We start from the raw sequence: 8,362 nt of genomic DNA, 5'->3' as shown, positions 1-8,362 counted from the left end.
AACCTTTTGGTAGTATAATGTATGTTATATCTTTTGTAAGTCAACAATTTTTATGAGAAGAATTAGGCTACAGTTCTTTTAACTATAATTTAATCTATTTCATAGGAAATTTTGTCGTATGGCCAAAAGACAGAAGACAATATTTTCTTGCTTAAATTTGGCCCTTCTAAAGACCATCTTTCATTGACTTCCTGAAGCCTCACATCCTTTAAAGGAATGAAAGTCCCTTGGTAGTTAACACAATGATACACAAAATCATTATTGCAAATATATGATTTTGTTTCAACTTTACATATCTACTGTATAAAGTGAAATAGATTTACACTGGGTGAGCAGTTCCACTGAAGTGCAAACTTGCAGTGAAATACTGATAAATCAGTGTTTATGTATTAAAATATTGCAACAGAAATCTTAGTAAGGAATGCAAAATTAGTAATCGTATGATGTTTTAAGGCTATCAGATTTTAATTTTCTCTGTCATCCATCATTGAATATCAAGATATTTTAATAGGTGAGATGAGATGATAAATAATTTCTTTTGTCTGGAATCTAAATTTTTCCTAAGTATATGTAACAATAATCAGGTGGTCTCAACCTAATATTTAATTTTACATTTCTGTGATATTGCCTGGTAGTAAGATAAATATATTTTTTCTTATTTAAATTCATTTCTGTGCTTAAACATACTCTTTGGACTAATGAACATAACTACAATAATATGTAGGACAGATTATTGAAATTTGTATTAATTAGTTTCAAAAATTTTGTTATGCTTTATATGCATTATATCATTAAAGTTTCTTTCCATTGAAAGTCATGTATTTGCAAGGTGACTGATGAAGTTTACCAGTTAAATATATTATGATAAGATAAAGAAAAGCTAACTGTTTTGAAAGGTACTTTCATCTTTTATGTTGACCTGTTAACAGATTATTACCCAACTTGGTCAGATAGTTTCAGAGTAGCTCATTCTCTAAGTATCGCTTAATGTATCAAATCAGCATACTTCAGAATCAAGTTTACTGATGTTTCTTTCAACAATAAACTCTCGATTGTAATTTCCTGAATTTTCTCCTCTTGATTGTGGAATAGCTAATCTTTGGAGTTTTTTATTCATATTATCATTTTATTATGTAGGACAACAAATTGAAATACAGAAATGGAAGCAATATAATATAGTTTTATTTAACTTATCTATAATATTCAGATTGTAAAAATGATATAATGCTAACTTTCTGCATTATTTCTGGCTTGTTTGAAATTACTTGTTTTATTCATTCATTTTATATACTTTATAGTATAACTGTCATTAGAAAAAACTTTGCCTAAGTAATAATGAGTGTTAAAACAGATATTATAACACAATATTATCTATCACAACAGGTTATAGATAATATTTAAAATATGTATTAGAGTCATACATCTATAGAGAGAGAGATGTGGGCATGTGTATGTGTGAATAAAGCACTGTTAAAAAATACTCGAATTCTGGAAAAAAATGAAAACAATTTAGAGTAAACAGAATTTGATGGAGCACTGTAGTTGCCTCAATCATATTCAGATTGAAAAATAGTATAGCCTGGTATAACACTATGGGCTTTGGAATCTTAAGTATGACTGTGACTGTGCTACATGTGTGACCTCGGACATGTTAACATCTCTGAACTCAGATTCCTCAAGTATAATGCAAGGTTTTAAATATAATAATACAGTGACCTTGATCCACTAGTACTAGGCAGTTGATTTTCTCACACAACTCCTCTAAGCCTACAGCACTGAATCCAGATTATCTGGATCCCAGAAGCCTACTTATCCCCTCTCAGGTAGTATGCTTTATCATGCTTATCCTACAGGAAGATGGAACAATAGGGAGAGACAGCATACCTCTAGGGAATGAATAAAGACACCACATATCAATTAGGGGGTCTGAGCTCCAGCCTGCCTCTACCTGGTGACAAAACCCAGACTGGGAATTTGAAAGCCTTCTTCTCTTGATCCTGTGAAGCCTATTGTTTCTTTTAAGAGGAATAAGTTCAAGAGATCTATTGTATAACAGGGACAATAGTTAATAACAATATATTATATTCTTGAAAAATACTGAGAGTAGATTTTAAGAGTTCTTAGCACACAAAAATAAGGTTTATGAAGCTCACTCTTTTAATCCACACTATGTGATATTGTATAATTTGTCTGGAGCACTGTTGTATGAGATGTGGTGACCCTGAAAGGAACCACTTTGAATGCTAAGTACCTAACACAGTGGCTGGCACATAATAAGTGCTTCATACATGCTAGTTTTCTCACTGCCATTTCCTTCTCTACCCTTTGAATAAATGAAGACAGCTTACGGGAGATAATTTAAAACTAAGTTTGTTTTCATTCTTGTTTCTTTGAAGAAAATATGTAAAACAATTTTCTGCTAATTTGAGATGAGCAAGCTGCTTTGCTATCTTCTAAAAATAGAAAGAGATTATCTATGGCTAATAAAAGACAAATAGGTTATTATTATTTTTGCATAAGGAACACAAAGTGTACATTAAGAACCTGACAGTGTAACTGTTCCATATAACTCTGCCATAGCCAGGTCTACATACTTGGGCTCTGTTGCTAGAACATAGTCAAAGTCTTAGTGGAAGTATAGCACTATTTTTGGTAGCCATTGGAAAAAAAAAAGTTTTGCATTTCTCACATTGAAATTGAAACATTAATTGGGAAAAATTTTTCATGTGTTTCATTTTGTTTTTAGTTCTTTTCAGCTAAACTTTCATTTTAGGTCCAGGGGCACATGGGTAAACTTGTGCTAAAACTCATGCTAAAAATGAGCATCCATGTACCTACCACCAAGCTTAAGATATGCAATAATACCGATGGATTTGTAAAGCCATATGCATTCCAAATACCAAGTGTCCCTTTTCCCAGTCTCCAAAGATCCTCTATTTTTTTTTTTTAATTATACTTTAAGTTCTAGGGTACATGTGCACAATGTGCAGGTTTGTTGCATATGAATACATGTGCCATGTTGGTGTGCCGCACCCATTAACTTGTCATTTACATTAGGTATATCTCCTAATGCTATCCCTCCCGCTTCTTCCCAACCCCACAACAGGCCCCAGTGTGTGATGTTCCCCTTCCTGTGTCCAAGTGTTCTCATTGTTCAATTCCCACCTATGAGTTAGAACATGCGATGTTTGGTTTTCTGTTCTTGTGATAGTTTGCTGAGAATGATGGTTTCCAACTGCATCCATGTCCCTACAAAGGACATGAACTTATCTTTTTTTTATTAGCTTTCCTCTTGCATGCCCTTGTCATTTTGCTATATGAGCAGAAGGCGGCTGTTTACCTCATACACTTCCCTCCACTCTTTACCCCTAGTACAGAGCCCTGATTTTATTTGAGCTAGATACTCAAATCAGCTAAATTACTCATCTAGCTTCATCTGAAGACAGTGGTGGTTGGTTTCTTTGTGTTTTTGTTTGTTTGTTTGTTTGTTTTCTTGGAGATAGAGTCTCACTCTGTAACCCAGGCTAGAGTGTAGTGGTGCGATTCAGGCTCACTGCAACCTCTGCCTCCCAGGTTCAAGTGATTCTCCTGCCTCAGCCTCCCGAGTAGCTGGAATTACAGGCACGTGCCACTATGCCCAGTTAATTTTGTATTTTTAGTAGAGACAGTGTTTCACCATGTTAGCCAGGCTGATCTCCAGCTTCCGACCTCAGGTGATCCACCAGCCTTGCCCTCCCAAAGTGCTGGGATTACAGGCATGAGCCACCAGGCCCGACTGGCAATGGTGGTTTCTGAGATGAAAGATCTAAGAGAAAACCACTGGGTAGGATTCTTAGGAGAACCCCTTTTCTATTTTTTTAACTTCTTCTTCTCCTTATTCCTATCTGGAATGTGTTTTCGATGGCTGATCTTCAACATTCATTTTTTGAACTTGCATATAAATGACGATGTTAAGTATGAACCAGCATAAAAAATAATTTTAGTGAAATCTCTCTACTATTCCTGGATTAACAATCTCTGGGCTATAATTGAAAAGTAAGATTCTAAATTATTTGAGTTAATATAAAATTTCTATTAGTTTAACACAAATCCTAGCTGATGTTCTTCATTACCTTTATCCACACATACACACAGAGAATGGAATGACAGAAAGCAGAGATTTCAAAAGGGTAAGAAAGTGAGAGGGCATGAATAATAAAAAAATTACTTTATGGGCACAATGTACATTATTTGGGAGATGGATACCCTAAAAGACCTGACTCGACCACTACATGTGATCTTTGCATGTAAGAAACTTGCACTTTTACCCTATAAATTTATATAAAATAAAAAATAATTTTCATTGGTTTTCATACATACGTAAATGAAATCATATTGTAAAGAGACTTCTTGTGATTCACTTAGTTACTCCACATTGATATTTTGAGATGTATGTAGTTCCCTAATTTCCACTACTATGTGAGATTACCTTTAGTTTTTGAACAATTTACTTACCTATTGTATTGTTGATGAAGATTTGGGTTGTGTTAACATTTATTATTGTTAACAGTGTCGCTAGGAACAATCATATATATCTGCTGCATCAGATAAGAGAGATTTTATATATTAATATTCTATGACTGGAATTCCTAGATTACTGGATGCTTGCATTTTCAAATATATTTCGTAAGAAAAAATCATTATTCTTACATATGCTTACTGATTTAAAGCGTGGCTACGTATGAAAGAAAATCATATCTCACTAACACTTTGAATTATCTTTTTTTCATTTTTAACAATAGAGTAGGGGGTGAAAGTTTATCTTGTGTTATTTTGTTTATCTCAATTTCTAGTTAAATTATTTTTATCATATATTTTTATAATATTGTGCTTCTTGTATGAAATAACAGATCATGTTTTTGTCCATTATCCTATTGAATCTGTTATTTTTATTACTTTAAAATAGTTACTTTAAAAATACCCATCTTAGGAGAGTTGGGAATTGTAAATATATCTTTGCAATGTTCATATTTATTATTTTCAATATTAATGTAGTTGAACAAATAAATCTTCTACTTTATGGCTTTTGGGTTTATTTTATGTCTTGTTTAGAAATTACCTTCCAACCACAATTAGGTGGTTTAAGTCTTTAATCAATGTGGAATTGAATTCATATAAGATGTCAGGAAGGGACCAAATTTCTTTTGTAAATGTATAAGTAATCAATTTTCCCAGCACCATATCTTTGTACTCTTCAGTACTCCTCACTGGTCTGAAATGCTGCTTATTTCATTAATAAATTTTTAAAATAAGTTGCATCTAATTTCCAGTGTGCTAGGTGCTTTATTTTTTGTGCAAATACTTTGTATCAGAATTCTAAATCTATGCTCAATGCTGAGATTTACCTATGATTTTCTTTTCTTTCTTTTCTTTTTTTTTTTTTTTAATCAACTCTGCCATTTTCTGTTCAAGGTTTCACTACCCGGACAAAATGAACTGTGAAGTTGCTTTTCTTTGTTAATTCTAATGGAGAAAGTGAAAACGTTTTGCTTGATTGAATATGCCTGTTCTTTGAATACTTGCTAAAGGTTATATTAAAATTTCTGTATTATTATTGATGATGCAAGTGATGTTTACATTTCTGAAATTCATTAGAATGACCCCATGAAAATCATTTCTAAATAAAATTGGAATGTAAATACAGTTTATTATTATGCCCATTTCTCTTCTTAAGTTAGCTTAATCTTCACCTTTGGTATTACTCCCTACTCTGAAATATGTGGCTCCAATCAGTTTCTTCCTGCTGTTTCTTCATCTGCCATAGAGCTGTCTACTGTGGTATTTAATCCGAGTCTGCCTTTCTTACAAGTGCTTCAGCTATTTTTACATGGTTTTCTTACATGCTTCGGCTATATTCTGGCTTCATTATAAGTGACTTACTCTATGTAAGTTCTGCAAAAGCAACTATTATTGTTTTGCGGGCATCTATTTTGGTATATGTGAAAGATAAAAGATACATCATGAAAAAAGGAAGAGTCAGTTCTATCCATTATATTGGAAAGATCCTATTTCCTTTTATAAATAATATAGTACCTGTATTAATAATTTAATTGATAAGTGGCTGAAAATTGCTTATAGTGGTATCATTTCCAGAAAGCATACATGAATTTTAACTGTCAACATTAAAGCATTAGATCTGGCATTTAGACATTGAGTTAAGTCAGTGAGAATGTATTTGAGGACTCAAAAGTCCTGTCAGTCCTCAAATGGCAACATGTAGCAAGCTGTCCGATACATGCATCAGGAATTTCCTACATAGTCAGCAAGTTAGCTAGTAAAGGAAACTTTAGTTTGTAATTTAAAACTACTTTAAAGGTGTATAGCAATTAAATACTAAAGTTACTTTGTTTTTTGGTTAAGGATTTTAGATGACATTTTTACCTATGATAGCTATTTTGATTAATAAAGGAACTGTGAATGCCATTTTGGGAAGCCTGTTGTTTCCCTTTTTGACTTAAAGATAAACAACAGATGTGTAAAATGTAGGCATAGATTTTTATCTACTGCACAAAACAGAATTCTCTTACAAAAAGTTTTGTTTGCATAATTGTCATTTTAGTCACAATTGTGTTTCCTACTTGATGACAAGAAGCACTGAATTACACAGGGTAGAGAGAATATTGTAGAGACTATGGAGTCACACCAGCTGGATTCCATAGTGACTAAGGAGTCACACCACCTGGATCTGCACTTATTGTGCCAACAAGTGACCATATCTCATCCTGCCTCCATTTACTGATCTGTAAATGTGTAATTATTTATAGTGGTACTGTGCGAATGTTAACCTCGAAAACACTTAAAAGCTGTGCATATGATATTCAAGTATTTTCTTCTGTTAATTATGTGATTTTTACTACCATGGGCTATTACTAATTTTATTGATACTAGAAAAATTACATGTATGGCTGTATCTATTTAGAGGACTGTAAGATGATCATATACATACTTGAATTATAAAATAATGAAATGTTTAAAGCTAGTTTCATGTATGCATTTATGGCCCTTCTGGTTTTCCTAGTAATTAAGAGCTCATGCTTCCAAATCAGACTACCTGTGCTTGAGTCTTAGCCATTCCATTGACTAGAAACATAGTCTAATGTTAGATGGAAGTTCCTCATTTGTAAAATGATGTTAAGGATAGCACCAACCTCACTGGATTGCTGATGGGATTATCCAAATGAATGCATATAAAGTATGTAGGGCAACATCTAGCACACAGCTAGTGCTCAACACTCAATATTTGACAACATTTTAATATCATTTTAAAAGTTCTAAAGAAGAATTGTAAACTTATTAGCCAGAAATACGGCCATATGCAGGCATTTCAAATATAATATTTTATTATGAGTTGAAGTTAATAATATGTTAGAATTCTGCAGACAAGGTAATAGAAAATCTGCCTTGTCAATCTCAATGGCTTAACGTAATAAATTTTAATACTAATCATTACATAGTTAATGAGACTGGAAGTTATGGTAGAGGGTCTTTATGAAATCACTAAGGAGTACAGTTTCTTTCAATCCGGAATTACCACCATCTTTTACATTCCCCTCCAAGACTGTACTGGAAAGGAAAGGCCTAGGGCAGGATTCTTTATGGAATATATTTATAAATGAGACCTAGAGCTAGTTTACTTTTTTCTCGCAATTTGTTGGCCAGAACTAGATGCAGCTGGACTTAGGAAACAGGTTCTTTCTATGTACTCAGGAGGAAAATGAAATGAATGCTATGTGTTCATCATATTTCACACTATTATAAATATTACAATGGTATTACAAACTTCATATAATTTTTCTACAAGTCATGCTTACCATCTAATGCTGCTGAAGCATGTGAGGGCAGCTCTATAAAAACAATACAAAACCTGGATCAATAAAAGGTGATCATGAATAGGTTGATGCAAATGATGAATCATTAAATTATTTTAACAGTATGGTGTTTCTTATAGCTGATTGTAACTTAAACCAGTAATAACTTATTTCTGAAGCTTGGTTCCTGAAAATAACATTATATATTATAATTCTGTAAAAATGTTGACAGAGAATGTGCTAGTAGGCATCATTCATTCTATACATTTTTAAGAGTTCTGGCAAGTGATCACTCCGTAATTATTTCAGCAAATGTATTGCCAAATACAACATTTTTCTTCTTTTAAGCATATCATATTCAAAATATAATGACTGAAAAATTCATGGCTGAGTCTTTTTTTAAAATTTTTTATTATTATTATACTTTAAGTTCGAGGGTACATGTGCATAACGTGCAGGTTTGTTACATATGTATACTTGTGCCATGTTGCTGTGCTGCACCCATCAACTCGTCA

At 32.8% G+C, this 8,362-nt stretch overlaps 1 long non-coding RNA gene across 1 annotated transcript in view; it reads right to left on the bottom strand.

The window, feature by feature from the left end:
* The window catches only part of LOC105537689, a 76,166-nt gene extending 68,263 nt beyond the window's left edge, over positions 1-7,903 (bottom strand). The window contains exon 1 of the long non-coding RNA XR_001005760.1: positions 7,851-7,903. This is a non-coding gene — a long non-coding RNA (uncharacterized LOC105537689). The remainder of the gene's footprint in view (positions 1-7,850) is intronic.
* Positions 7,904-8,362: the final 459 nt, after the last annotated feature.

This window comes from Mandrillus leucophaeus, unplaced genomic scaffold, assembly GCF_000951045.1.
Source record: "Mandrillus leucophaeus isolate KB7577 unplaced genomic scaffold, Mleu.le_1.0 Scaffold179, whole genome shotgun sequence".
Classification (NCBI taxonomy): domain Eukaryota; kingdom Metazoa; phylum Chordata; class Mammalia; order Primates; family Cercopithecidae; genus Mandrillus; species Mandrillus leucophaeus.
The sequence above is the reverse complement of the archived record's forward strand: the minus strand, read 5'-3'. Positions and strand labels throughout refer to the sequence as shown.